Raw genomic sequence first — 15,028 nt, 5'->3', positions numbered from 1 at the left:
ATTTCAGTCATTGCTCATGAGAATAAATCACCTTGCTTGGATGGGGCTTGGAGAGAAAAGTGAATCAAATGCCACAGAGTCTTAACTGTAGCTGTCTCCGCGCTTGGTGGAATGCCTCCATCCTTTGTGATGCAAAGAGTAATTTATTTCTTCCCAACAGCAGGTCAGCCACAAGGATTTAGTTTCCTTCCAAGGTGGGGGAGCTGATTTAACCTGCCGCTATGCTTTTCTACAAGATTCTTATTTACAACAGTTTCTTAATGAGTTATGTCAGAGTAGCTGCTGGTATGATCCTCTTGATATCAGGGCCTGTGAAGCAGAATGGTTAATGATGCACGCCTTGCTAGTTTCAGTGAACATTACAGAGTGACTGGCTACAGCATCATGGACTAGATGCCAAACTCATAATAAATGGAACAGTGCCACCTTTTGGCCATAAGGTAGGGATACAAAGTAGGATGGCTAGGATTCTGTAAGTCACACAGGTTATTTAAAACTATTTATGATGGATTTAGTGGTCGTGCAATCCTCAAATTCATAGTAATCAAATTCTTTTTTTCTCTTTGCTTTCTTCCTTTTTTCCCCATTGTGGCAGTATCTATGATTTGACTGTATGCATTTCATAAAATAATGATGCTTTGGAGAGACTAAATTTTGCTGCATTCTAATTAAGTTTTACACAAGAATGAATTAAACATGCATTATGCAGATAATATGAAGGATAACATGGTTACCATTGTACATATAGCAACTTCTTTTATATACTGACAACTAATTTGTGGAAACATTTTGGAAAGAAATTTGAAAGAAGGAAATTAATTAAGTGTTGCAGTATTTGTTTGTGATTGTGAATTGGACACTGATTTTAATTTTAAAAGCATTTTGGGTCTGTCTTTTTCTTTTCCTACGCATCGTTTCTTATGTAGCAATAACATATCTATTAATTTGAGTATAGTTGAAAACATTCACACATTGAAATTCATTTTTCTCTATCCATTTTTTGGTACATTTTATTTTGTAGAGCAGTTTCAGGTTCACAAAAAGGTTGAAAGATATAGATTTCCCATATACTCCCTGCTTTCCACATGTGCATAACTTCCTCTGTCATCAACATTCCCCACCAGAGTGGTTTGTTAAAATTGGCGAACCTACACTGACATATTATAATCACTCAAAATTCATATTTCACCTTAGGATTCATTCTTGATATTTATTATACATTTGAAGGGTTTGGATAAATGTACAATGATATCTGTCCACCACTGTAGTATCTGTACACAATTTTTAGAAGAAAGAGGCAAATTACAAGACAGCTTGGTGATAGTAAGGGTTTCATCAAGAAAGAAAATCTCAGGGTATGTCATGACAGATATCAATAAGCAATCGATCCAATTTCCTATGCCATTTACAGTTTAGTCAAAGTCAAATGGTGATAGATGTCCAGAACATGAAAGACTTGTATTCTAGAATTCTAAAAAACTTCTAAAATAAACAAAAATATGTTCACTGGCTACTTACTGCAAGAAAAAATGTTTTATTTTTTGGTTCAAAATTAGTGCATAACTCACAATCCTAAAATAATATTGCAACATTCATTTAAATTCCCTGTGTATAAAAAATTTCCCAAATATTTCCTCATATCACTTGTCACTGCATAAAAGAAATTTCCATGCGTACTGAAACATTTTTAAAATAGTTTTCGACATTTATTAAATAAGAAATCTAATCTGCATCTTAATGGTAAATTATTGGAGACAGTTTCCCTCAACCTTAAGTGGACCTTTAGGCATTTCAGCAAAATTGGTAAAAGTTATTTTTGAACTATTGGATCTTCCCGCAGTGAAGGTTGATGCTTATTCAACTAGACATAGGGCACCTTTTCAAAGTGAGAGAGGGTGAAAACTTGTTTCTGTGGGTGATTTAATGGCTCTTATTCAAATGCTACCCACACCTTAGGCCTTCTATTGGATTGATGTATTTACTCATAACCCTTGGGCTGGCTCCTGAGGCTTTTCCACCTACCTTCTATATTTTGATGTTATCATTCTAGACGAAGTTTTAAAATGAGTAGAATTTTTGCTTTTTTTTCCTCAAATCATCAATACTATGTAATCCAGCATGTTTCCCATTGCGTCTTAGTAGCTAGAAAATGAAGAAAATGTCAGTCCCAAACAGTAGTAACTAATATATCTCAGGTACCCAGGAACATTAAGTTTCTCCAGATCTCTTTGATGATCCCTATTCCGTTTATCATTTTAATTATCACGAATTACATTACACTTTATTTCGATAGTGTCTTAGTCAACTCAGGCTGCCATAACAAATTATGATAGACTGGGAGACTTAAACAACGGAAATTTATTTCTCATAGTTCTGGAGGCTGGAATGTCCAAGATCAAGGTGCCACCAAAACAGATTACATCCTGAGGCCTCTTGGTTTGTAGGTTGTGTGCTCACATGATCTCTTCTTTGTGCATGTGCAGAGACAGAGAGATGACAGAGAGAGAGAGAGAGAGAGACAGAGAAAGAGAGAAACAGAGAGTGAGAGAGCGAGCTCTGGTGTCTCTTCTTATAAGGGCACTAATTCCATCATGGGGCTCTACTCTCATGACGTCATCTCATCCTAATTACCTCTGGAAGGCCCCATCTCCAAATACCATCACACTGGGAGTTAGGGTTTCAACATATAAATTTTGGACGGAAACAGTCATTCTATCAAAAACAGATAGTTTCTTCAAATCCTTTAGGAAATAAATAGGGCTCAACTATAAAACTCTAAGTAAAATGTCACATGTGCAAGAGCTTGTGTTAGGCACTGAAGAGGATAGAAATATATTTAAAATAAGGATTTTACTTTTGAGGAATTTTTACTTGTCATTGAAACAAATGCAAATACAGTCATACACCCCATAACGTTTGGGTCAATGACAGATCACATATGTGATAGTGGTTCCATAAGATTATAATGAAGCTGAAAAATTCCTGTTGCCTAGTGGCGTTGTAGCTGTCAAAATGTCATAGTCCAAAACATTACCATGTGCTTATGGTGATGCCACTGTAAACAAACCTACTGTGCTGCTACTCATATAGAAGGATAGCACATACAATTATGTACAGTGTACAATACTTGATAATGATAATAAACTATTATATTACAGCTTGATGTATTATTACTATTACTACTATTTTATACTATACCTTTATGATTAGAGTGTACTCCTTATTTTTAAAAAGTTAACTGTAAAACAGCCCAGGCAGGTCCTTCAGGAGGTGTACCAGAAAAAAGGCATTGTTATCATAGAAAGTGGCAGCTCCATGTGTATTATTGCCCCCAAAGACCTTCTAGTGGGACAAGATGTGGAGGCAGAAGACAGTGTTATTGATGAACCTGACCCTGTGTAAGCCAGGCTAATGTGTGTGTTCGTGTCTTCATTTTAAATAAAAAATTTAAAGAGTAGAAAAATAGACAATTAAAAATTAAAAATAGAAGAAAGCTTATCAGATAAGAATATAAAAAATATTTTGTACAACTTCACAATGTGTATTTTAAGCTAAGCGTGATTACAAAAGAATGAAACAGTTAAAAATTTAAAATTCGTTAAGTAAAAAAGTTAGAGTAAGCTGTTTATTTTGAAGAAAGAAAAATATTTTTTAGTAAATCTAGTATAGCCTAAGTGTACAGTATTAATAAAGTCTACAGTAGTAAATAATAATGTCCTAGGTGTGCACATTTACTCACCACTCAACTACTGACTCACCCAGAGCAACTTCCAGTTTTGAAAGTTAGTCCATTCATGGTAAGTGCCCTTTAAAGGTGTAATATTTTATACTGTATTTTTACTGTACCTTTTCTACGTTTCGGTATGTTTAGATACACAAATACTATTACATTACAATTGCCTACAGTATTCAAAACAGTAACATGCTGTATAGGTTTGTAGTCTCAGAGCAATGTTATATAGTTTAGGTGTGCAGTAGGTTATACCATCTCGGTTTGTGTAAGTGCACTCTATGATGTTTGCATAAAGACAAATTCCCCGACACATTTTTCAGAACATATCCCCGTTGTTAAGTGGCGCACAACTGTGAGTAGATTGCATTTGGCTTCATAAATTGAACTTACTTTCCAAAATTAGTATTTATAAATCATGTATCTATAGTATTAAAACCAACAAAACATATTTCAAATCAAATTTTTGTCTTTTACATGCATAAAATGTGTTTAATTTATTATGTTTAGATATATAAATATTTTTATTCTTGTAGGAAGCAATATATTTAGTTTTTCTTTTCCACTTGGATAGAAAATACTACAAACAAATTCCATTCATTATCTCAATGCAGTTGTTGCATATTATACTTGATATACTTCATACATAGATGTAATATACTGTATGATGTATCAAAGGTAAAGTATTTTTTCTTCTGTCAGAATGTACCAAACGATGGAAATTAGGAAGATTAAATATATACTTATCCTTAAGTATACATATATATAATTAAATATAATATTCTACTTAAAGAAACTGTCAGGATTGAGAGGCCATAAGATTTATATTTTCTTTCTTAAATGTTTTGAAAATTCTTGTGATTTTTCCGTGTGTTTTTCTTTTACTTTTTAAAGAACCTACTTCAAAGCCTTCTTAAAAGTCACCTTTACTGCCTTCTAATGTATTATAAACAAAGAGAACGTCCTTTCTTCAAATATGCAGGGCTCCTAAGAGATGTCACTGGTGTGTCAAACAAAAATCAAGAACTTGCTCTTTTATCGGCATTATCAAGCCCATCCAGTAGTGAAAGACTAGTGGCAAAGGCACATGATAGGCCAAAATTCAGATTTATTTTACCGAATTCACTCCTCTCATATTTCAAGGAACAAAATCACACACCAGTAGAAACCAAATTTCCTTCTGCTTTTATCTTATTTCCTCTTTTTGATTCATAGCTCCTGTCAGCTTTGGGTAGAGATTTGCTGAACCATAAAATATCTGCCTGCCACTATGGTTCATTATATAGGTTCACTGCGTGGTCGGCGATCTACAAGGTCTTCCTGACTCCAGATAACTCCCTCGACTGACCTGGACTAGTACCTGACTAAAAAACAGCTTCCCTGCCACTGCCCCATCGTGAAATAGAATATATGAGCAATAAAAAGTAAAATGCAATATTCTTTAATAGACATTAGTACATTGAATTTTTCAGATTGTTTAAATTTAAATTGTGAAAAGACCTGAGATAACACAACCAAGAGAGAACTGAAAGGATAGCTTTCAGTATTAGAGTATGACTACTTTGACTACTTGGTGCATAAATGCTGACTCTGAGAAAGGACTGTGTTTGTTTGGTCTTTTTTTTTTTTTGGCACAGATTTATAATTTATTAAAAGAAGAAGAAATAGAAAATAAAAAATTTTTACACTGATTTTAAAAGGATTACTCATGAAAATTATTGAAGAAGACTTATTTTCCTCTTTTTTATTTTTTATTTTTATTTATTTAAGCTGCACATAATTAAACATAGTTGATTACTTCTATTCTTTTGTCTTCTAAATATTAGTCTTTCATTTTTAATTTTGCCTGTGGGGGGTGAGGTTATACCATTTATTTTAATGGACCTCAAGTGAATAAAAATGACTTAATTATTAGTAGGATATGAAACACACTATTTGTCTTCTCCTGCAAAACGTCTGGGAAGATATTGCATAAGAGTTCTTTTAGAAGTCAAGATACAGGTGTGCATGCAGGCCCTGGGTGAAGCTGTACAGAAGTGAAGAAGGGAGAAGATTTTATTAAAGATTAACTAAGGTTTCTTCATAATTTTACCTAAAATCCAATCTGTTCTATATCTCTCAGTAAATTGTTACTGAAGGACAGACTCTTGAAAAAGTATAATGCAGAACAGGAATAGCAAGAAACTAGGCATTATGGGAGCCCTATACTACATTCTTAAATGACGTAAAAATTGTCAGATTTATTTCCAGATTATACTAAGATGTGTGTGCTGAAAGAATTTGGTTAACTATTTCTTCCAGTGTACATTTTTATTTTTATTTATTTATTTATTTTAATTTCAATAGGTTTTTGGGGAACAGGTGGTGTTTGGTTACATGGATATGTTCCTTAGTGGTGATTTCTGAGATTTTGGTACACCCATCCCATGAGCAACCTACAGTGTACCCAATGTGTAGTCTTATATGCCTTGCTCCCCTCCTTCTCTTCCCGCAATGTGCCCAAAGTCCATTGTATCATTCTTATGGCTTTGTGTCCTCATAGCTTATCTCCCACTTATAAGTGAGAACATATGATGTTTGGTTTTCCATTCCTTATTTATTTCACCTAGAATAATGATCTCCAAGCCCATCCAGGTTGCTGTGCCATTATTTTGTTCCTTTTCATGGGTGAGTAGTATTCCATGGTGCGTGTATATATATAACATTTTCATTCTCCAGTTGTTGATTGATGGGCATTTGGGCTGGTTCCATATTTTTACAATTGTGAATTGTGCTACTATAAACATGTGTGTGCAAGTGTCATTTTCATATAATGACTTCTTTTCCTTTGTGTTGATCCCCAGTAGTGGGATTGCTGGATCAAATGGCAGATCTAATTTTAATTCTTTAAGGAAACTCCACACTGTTTTCCATAGTGGTTGTACTAGTTTGCATTCCCACCAGAAGTGTAAAAGTGTTCCCTTTCACCACATCTATGTCAACATCTATTATTTTTTATTTTTTTCATTATGGCCATTTTTGCATGAGTAAGGTGATATCACATTGTGGTTCTGATTTGCATTTCCCTGATAATCAGTGACACTGAACATTTTTTCATGTTTTTTGGCCGTTACATATTTTCTTTTGAGAATTTTCTTTTTTTTTTTTTTTTTTGAGACGGAGTCTCGCTCTGTCGCCCAGGCTGGAGTGCAGTGGCCGGATCTCAGCTCACTGCAACCTCCGCCTCCCGGGTTCACGCCATTCTCCGGCCTCAGCCTCCCGAGTAGCTGGGACTACAGACGCCCGCCACCTCGCCCGGCTAGTTTTTTTTTTGTATTTCTTAATAGAGACGGGGTTTCACCCTGTTAGCCAGGATGGTCTCGATCTCCTGACCTCGTGATCCGCCCGTCTCGGCCTCCCAAAGTGCTGGGATTACAGGCTTGAGCCACCGCGCCCGGCCGAGAATTTTCTATTCATGTCCTTAGCCCACTTTTAGAACTGATAAATGAATTCAGTAAAGTTTCAGGACAAAAAGTCAATGTACACAAATCAGTAGCACTGCTATACACCAACAGTGACCAAAATGAGAATCAAATCAAGAACTCAACCCCTTTTACAATAGCTCAAAAAAATACTTAGGAATATACCTAACCAAGGAGGTAAAAGACCTCTACAAGGAAAACTATAAAACACTTCTGAAAGGAATCATAGATAACACAAAGAAATGAAAACACATCCTATGCTCATAGATGGGTAGAATCAATATTGTGAAAATGATGATACTGCAAAAAGCAATCTACAAGCTCAATGCAATTCCCATCAAAATACCATCATCATTCTTCATAGAACTAGTAAAAATAATACTAAAATTCATGTGGAACCAAAAAACAGCCTGTGTAGTCAAAGCAAGACTGAGCAAAAAGAACAAATCTGGAGGCACCACATTACCTGACTTCAAACTATACTACAAGGATATAGTCATCAAAACAGCATGGCACTGGCATAAAAATAGGCACATAGAGGCCAGGCGCGGTGGCTCAAGCCTGTAATCCCAGCACTTTGGGAGGCCGAGACGGGCGGATCACGAGGTCAGGAGCTCGAGACCATCCTGGCTAACACGGTGAAACCCCGTCTCTACTAAAAAATACAAAAAAACTAGCCAGGCGAGGTGGTGGGTGCCTGTAGTCCCAGCTACTCGGGAGGCTGAGGCAGGAGAATGGCATAAACCCGGGAGGCGGAGCTTGCAGTGAGCCGAGATCGTGCCACTGCACTCTAGCCTGGGCGGCAGAACGAGACTCCATCTCAAAAACAAAAAAAAACCCAAAAAAACAAACAAACAAAAAAATAGGCACATAGACCAATGGAACTGAGAATAGAAAACTCAGAAGTAAATCCAAATATTACAACCAACTGATCTTCGAGAAAGCAAACAAAAATATAAAGTGGGAAAAGGACATTCTACTCAACAAATGGTGCTGGGATAACTGGCAATCCACGTGTAGAAGAATGAAACTGGATCCTCATCTCTCACCCTATACAAAAATCAATTCAAGATGGATCAAAGACTTTAACCTAAGACCTAAAACCATAAAAATTCTAGAAGGTAATATTCAGGAAAACCCTTCTGGACATCAGCTTAGGCAAATACTTCACGATCAAGAATCTAAAAGCAAATGTAACACAAACAAAGATAAATAGATGGAACTTAATTATACTAAAAAAATCTTCTGCACAGCAAAAGAAGTAATCAGCAGAATAAACTGACAACCCACAGAATGGGAGAAAATCTTTGCAAACTGTTCATCCAATAAAGGACTAATATCCAGAGTCTACAAGGAACTCAGACACATCAACAAGAAAAACATAAACAATCCCATCAAAAAGTGGGCTATTTCTTCTACTGTACATTTTTACTTAATGAAAATTACATTATGTTATTTTGTTTTTAATTTTACTTTTCTTTGGGATGATTAATGCACATGGCAAGTACTCTAATAGTCCAAAAGTTATAGTGACAAATGAGCATCCCAACTCTAATTCTCATGCTTTCTGTCCTGTTTCTCAGGTATAATTTATATTAGCAATTTCTTAGGTATTCCTCCAGAAATAGTCTATGCATATACAATGATATCTGTGTGTATCTTCACTTATTCTAACCGTAATGGAAGCATACTCTACACCTTGACTTCCATCTTCCTTTTCTAATTTAAAATGTATGTTGAATGTCCTTCCATTTAAATGTAAATACAGCTTTCTATTATTAACAGCTGCATGTTATTTTATTATATGTATGTATCATAATTTATGCAGTCCATTACCAAATTAAGGACATTTGGGTTGTTTCCAGTTTGTCTATACCATAAACAAATTTATAAGAGCTATTCTTGCATGTTTATTTTGTGTGTATGTGCAAGCATATCTCCGAATAAATTCCTAGAAATGGAATTGCTGGTTGAAATTGTATGTGCATTTTAAATTTCAATAAATATAAGTTATTAGGTTTTAATACTGTATTAGATAATGTGGTGGACATCCAACACTAAAGGCTGACTGTGATTTAAGCTTAACAACAAATGTTGTTCCACATTAGAAAACATTAGAAAAAACTATTTTAAAATTCATATGGAACAAAAAATGACGTTGCATAGCCAAGACAATCCTAAGAAAAAGAACGAAGCTGGAGACATGACACTACCCTTTTTCAAACTATACTACAAGGCCACAGTAACCAAACAGCATGGTACTGGTACAAAAACAGGCACATAGACCAATGTAACAGAATGGAGAACTCAGAAATAAAACTACACATCTACAACCATCTGATCTTCAACAAAGCCCACAAAAACAAGCAATGGAGAAAGGATTCCCTATTTAATAAATGGTGCTGGGAGAACTGGCTAGCCATATGCAGAAAATTGACACTGGACTCTTCTTTACAACTTACACAAAAATTAACTCAAAATGGATTAAAGACTTAAATATAAAACCCAAAACTATGAAAACCCTAGAAGAAAATCTAGGCAATACCATTCAGGACATAGTCATGGACAAAGACTTTATGATGAAATTGCCAAAAGCAATTGCAACAAAAGCAAAAATTGAAAAATGGGATCTAATTAAACTAAAGAGATTCTCCCAGCAAATGAAACTATCATCAGAGTGAACAGAAAATCCTACAGAATGGAAGAAAATTTTTGCAATCTATCCATCTGTCAAAGGGCTAATATCCAGAATCTACAAGAAACTTAAGCAAATTTATACGAAAAAAATCCAGACAACCCCATTAAAAAGTGGGCAAAAGACATGAATACTTCTCAAAAGAAGACATACATTCTGCCCACAAACATGAAAAATAGCTCAACACCACTGATCATTAGAGAAATGGAAATCACCTCCTCACGCCAGTCAGAATGGCAATTATTAAAAAGTGAAGAAACAACAAAGTGCTGGCGAGGATGTGGAGTAATAGGAATGCTTTTACATTGTTGGCGGGAATGTAAATTAGTTCAACCATTGTGGAAGACAGTGTGGCAATTCCCCAATGATAAAAAGCCAGAAATGCCATTTGACCCAGTAACCCCATTACTGGGTATATACCCAAAGGAATACAAATCATTCTATTATAAAGATACATACATGCATATGTTCATTGCAGCACTATTCACTATAGCAAAGGCATGGAATCAACCAAAATGCCCATCAATGAGACTGGAAAAAGAAAATGTGGTATATATACACCATGTGCAGCCATAAAAAGGAATGAGATCATATCATTTGCAGGGACATGAATGAAGCTGGAAGCCATTATTCTCAGCAAACTAACGCAGGAACAGAAAATCAAACACTGAGTGTTCTCACTTATAAGTGGGAGCTGAACACTGAGAACACATGGAAACAGGGAGGGGAACAACACTTACTTGGGCCTGCAGGGGGAAAGTGGATAGGGAGAGCATTAGGGAGAAGAGCTAATACATGCTGGGCTTGATACCTATATGATGGGTTGATAGGTGCAGCAAACCACCATGGCATACATTTACCCACGTAACAAACCTACACATCCTGCACATGTACTCCGGAATTTAAAAAAAAAAAAAAAAAGAATTACAAAAAAATGTTCCACATTTGTTAAGCAAATATTTCTTTAGCATCTATTAGAAAGACAGCAGAGTTTCTTCTCTCAGATTCCAGTAGTGTATGTGGTTGATATGAAGGACGGTTTGCATAGTTGTTCTCATTTATTCATGCCTGAGGCTTAGTAAAGATAGATCTGGCTGCCTGTATTTCTCCTGTCTTGCATTTCCTTTTTTCCTAGTGCTACTATTGTTGTAAGTATTAGTCTTGGGGCCAGAGAAGAATGTACAGAAATTCTCTCGGGACAGCTTAAAAAATGTCCCACTTCTCCCAGAAAGTTGTACCCCCAGGTTATTGCTAATAAAGAGCAATTGCAAACTATACCTTTCTGATGTTAAGTCATCCTTCTTAATCTGAACATTTTCTTCTAATAATTGACTTCCTCGAATACTCAACATTTTCCACATGTCAGCTCTTGATACTTACCGCAGTTTCATAGATTCATGTTCCATGTGTAAGGTAATGCAATGTCCACATTGGGTTTTCGAGCACAGCTGCTTCTAGTCAGCAGTAATAAAGCGATCCCTATATCCAATTATATGACCAAACAATTAACAACAGCCTGTGTACCCAACACATTGTTGGTTGGTTGCTGCCTCTATTCAGAAGTTGGTAATGGTAATTATGGAAGTAGCATATTTCATCTCGTCATACAACAGGCAAGATGAGTAAGGCATTTGTTTAGAGCAGCTGGTTCTTTGGATGGATGGAAACCCAGATGGAGTAGTTCTGAGTGACTGAGCATTAGTAAGCTTATATAGCGCTCTGGCAATAGTCATCTCTGCTTTGGGAAGATTTCAGTCAGTCATTACCCGCTAAGAACTTGGAACAAGAAACTAGAATGTAAAGAAGATACTTTGAGTGAAAAAAAAAGTGATTTAAAGAACAAATAAATATTTTATGTATACCAATCATGCATTATGGTTATTTTGGCATATTATAGCTTTTAGAAAGTATAAGCAAAACATAGCTAGACTAATAAGAAGACAGAGAAGATTCAGATAAACACAATTAGAAATGATGAGGAGGATATCACCATTGACACCACAGAAATACAAACAACCATCAGAGAATAATACAAACATGTCTATGCACATAAAATAGAAAATCTAGAAGCAATAGATAGATTCCTGGACACATACCCCCTCCCAAGACTGAACTAGGAAGAAATTCAATCCCTGAATAGGCCAATAACAAGTTCTGAAATTGAAGCAGTAATAAATAGCCTACCAACCAAAAGAAGCCCAGGACCAGATGGATTCACAGCTGAATTCTACCAGATGTACAAAGAAGAGCTGGCAAATTGAATCCAGCAGCACATCAAAAAGTTTTCCCACTATGATAAAGTAGGCTTAAATGCCAGGATGCAAGGCTGGTTCAACGTACATGAATCAATAAATGTGATTCATCACATAAGCAGAACTAAAGATAAAAACCACATGATTATCTCAATAGATGCAGAAAAAGCATTTGATAAAATGTAACATCCCTTCATGTTAAAAACTCTCAATATGCTAGATGCTAAAGGAACATACCTCCAAATAATAAGAGGCATATATGACAAACCCAGAACCAATATCATACTGAATAGGCAAAAGCTGAAACGATTCCCCCTTGAAAACCAGCACACGACAAGGATGCCCTCTCTTACCACTCCTATTCAACATAGTATTGGAATTTGTGCACAGGAAAATCAGGCAAGAGAAAGAGATATAGGGCATTCAAATAGGAAGAGAGGAAAACTGTCTTTTTTTGCAGATGGCATGACCCTATATCTAGAAAACCCCATCGTCTCAGCCCAAAAGCTTTTTAAGCTGACAAACAACTTCAGCAAAGTCTCAGGATACAAAATTAAGGTGCAAAAATCGCTAGCATTTCTTTACATTAACAACAGGCAAGCTGAGAACCAAATCACAAATGAACTCTCATTCACAATTGCCACAAAAAGAATAAAATACCTAGGAATACAGCTAACAAGGGAAGTGAAGGACCTCTTCAAGAAGAACTACAAACCACTGCTCAAGGAAATAGGAGAGGACACAAACAAATGGAAAAACACTCCATGCTCATGTATAGGAAGAATCAATATCGTGAAAATGCCCATATTGTCTGAAGTAATTTGTAGATTCAATACTGTTTCCATTAAAATACCATTGACATTCTTCACAGAATTAGAGAAAACTGCCTTAAAATTTATATGGAACCAAAAAAGAGCCTGAATATCCAAGGCAATCCTAAACAAACAAAAAACAAAGCTGGAGGCATCATGCCACCAGACTTCAAATTATACTACAGGGCTACAGTAACCAATACAACACGGTACTGCTATAAGAACAGATACATAGACCAAGGGAAAGAAGACTGCACATCTACAAGCACCTAATCTTCAAGAAATCTGACAAAAAGCAAGCACTGGGGAAAGGATTCCCTGTTTAATAAATGGTGCTGGGATAATTGACCAACCATATGCAGAAAACTGAAATTGGACCCCTTCCTTATACCATATACAAAAATCAACTCAAAATAGATGAAAGACTTAATTGTAAAACCCAAAACTACAAAAAAAGACCTGAAAGAAAAGCTAGGCAATACCATTCAGGACATAGGCATTGGCAAAAATTTCATAACGAGGATGCCAAAAGCAATTGCAACCAGAGCAAAAATTGACAAATGAGATCTAATGGGATCTAATGAAACTAAAGAGCTTCTGCAGTGCAAAAGAAACTATCACCAGAGTAAACAGACAGCCTACAGAATGGGAGAAAAATTTTGCAATGTATGAACCTGTCAAAGTTCTAATATCCAGCATCTATAAGGAAATTAAACAAATTTAGAAGAAAAAAAAACCCATTAAAAACTGGGCAAAAGACATGAACAGACACTTCTCAAAAGAGGACATACAGGTGGCCAAAAAACATATAAAAAAAGCTCAATATCACTGATTATTAGAGAAATGCAAATCAAAACCACAATGAGATACCATCTCACACCAGTCAGAATGTCTATTACTAAAAAGTCAAAAAACAACAGATGCTGGTGAGGTTGTGGAGACAAAGGAACACTTTTACATTGTTGATGGGAGTGTAAATTGCTTCAACCATTGTGGAGGACAGGGTGGCAATTCCTCAAAGACATAGAGGCATTAATAGCATTCAAATCAGTAATCCCTTTAGTGGATGTATGGCCTAAGGAATATAAATTGTTCTATTATAAAGATACATGCATGTGTATGTTCACTATAGCATTATTTACAGTAGAAAAGAGATGGAATCAACTTAAATGCCCATCAATGATAGAATGGATAAATAAAATGTATACATACACCAAGGAATACTATGCAGTCATAAAAAAGAACAAGATTATGTCCTTTGCAGGGACATGGATGGAGCTGAAGGCCATTATTCTTAACAAACTAACGCAGGAACAGAAAACCAATTACTGTGTGTTCTCACTTATATGTGGGAGCTGAATGATGAGAACACATGGACACATGGGGGAAAAACAATACACACTGGAGCCTCTTGGAGGGTGTGGAGTGGGAGGAACGGTAACATCAGGAAGAACAGTTAATGGATGCTGGGCTTAATACTTGGGTGATGAGGATGATCTGTGCAGCAAAGCACCTTGGCACACGTTTATCCATGTAACAAACCTGCGCATCCTGCACATGTATCCCTGAAATTAAAATAAAAGTTGGAAAAAATTAAAAGTTCTTCAAAAACTAAAAATAAAATTACCACATGATCCAGCAATCCAACTACTAAGTGTATATCCAAAAGAAATGAAATGAGTCTGTCAAAGTGATATCTTCACTACTATGTTTATTGCTGCATTATTCCCAGTAGCCAGACATTGAATCAGCCTGTATTCATCAATTGAGTGGATAAAGAAAATGTAGTGTGTATGTATATATATTCCATACACACACACACACACACACACACAGACAGACAGACACACACACACACAATGGAATATTCTTCAGCTCTACAAAGGAAGGAAATTATTTCACTTGTGACAATATGGATGAAACTGGAAGACATCATTTTAAGTGAAATAACCTAGATACAGAAAGACAAATACATAATCTCATTCTTACATGAATTTTTTTTTAAGAAAACATTGAACTCATAGAATCAAAGAATAGAATGGTGGTGACCAGGGAGTGGGGATGAGAGGAGGACTGAG

This window comes from Theropithecus gelada, chromosome X (assembly GCF_003255815.1).
Source record: "Theropithecus gelada isolate Dixy chromosome X, Tgel_1.0, whole genome shotgun sequence".
Taxonomy (NCBI): domain Eukaryota; kingdom Metazoa; phylum Chordata; class Mammalia; order Primates; family Cercopithecidae; genus Theropithecus; species Theropithecus gelada.
The sequence above is the reverse complement of the archived record's forward strand: the minus strand, read 5'-3'. Positions refer to the sequence as shown.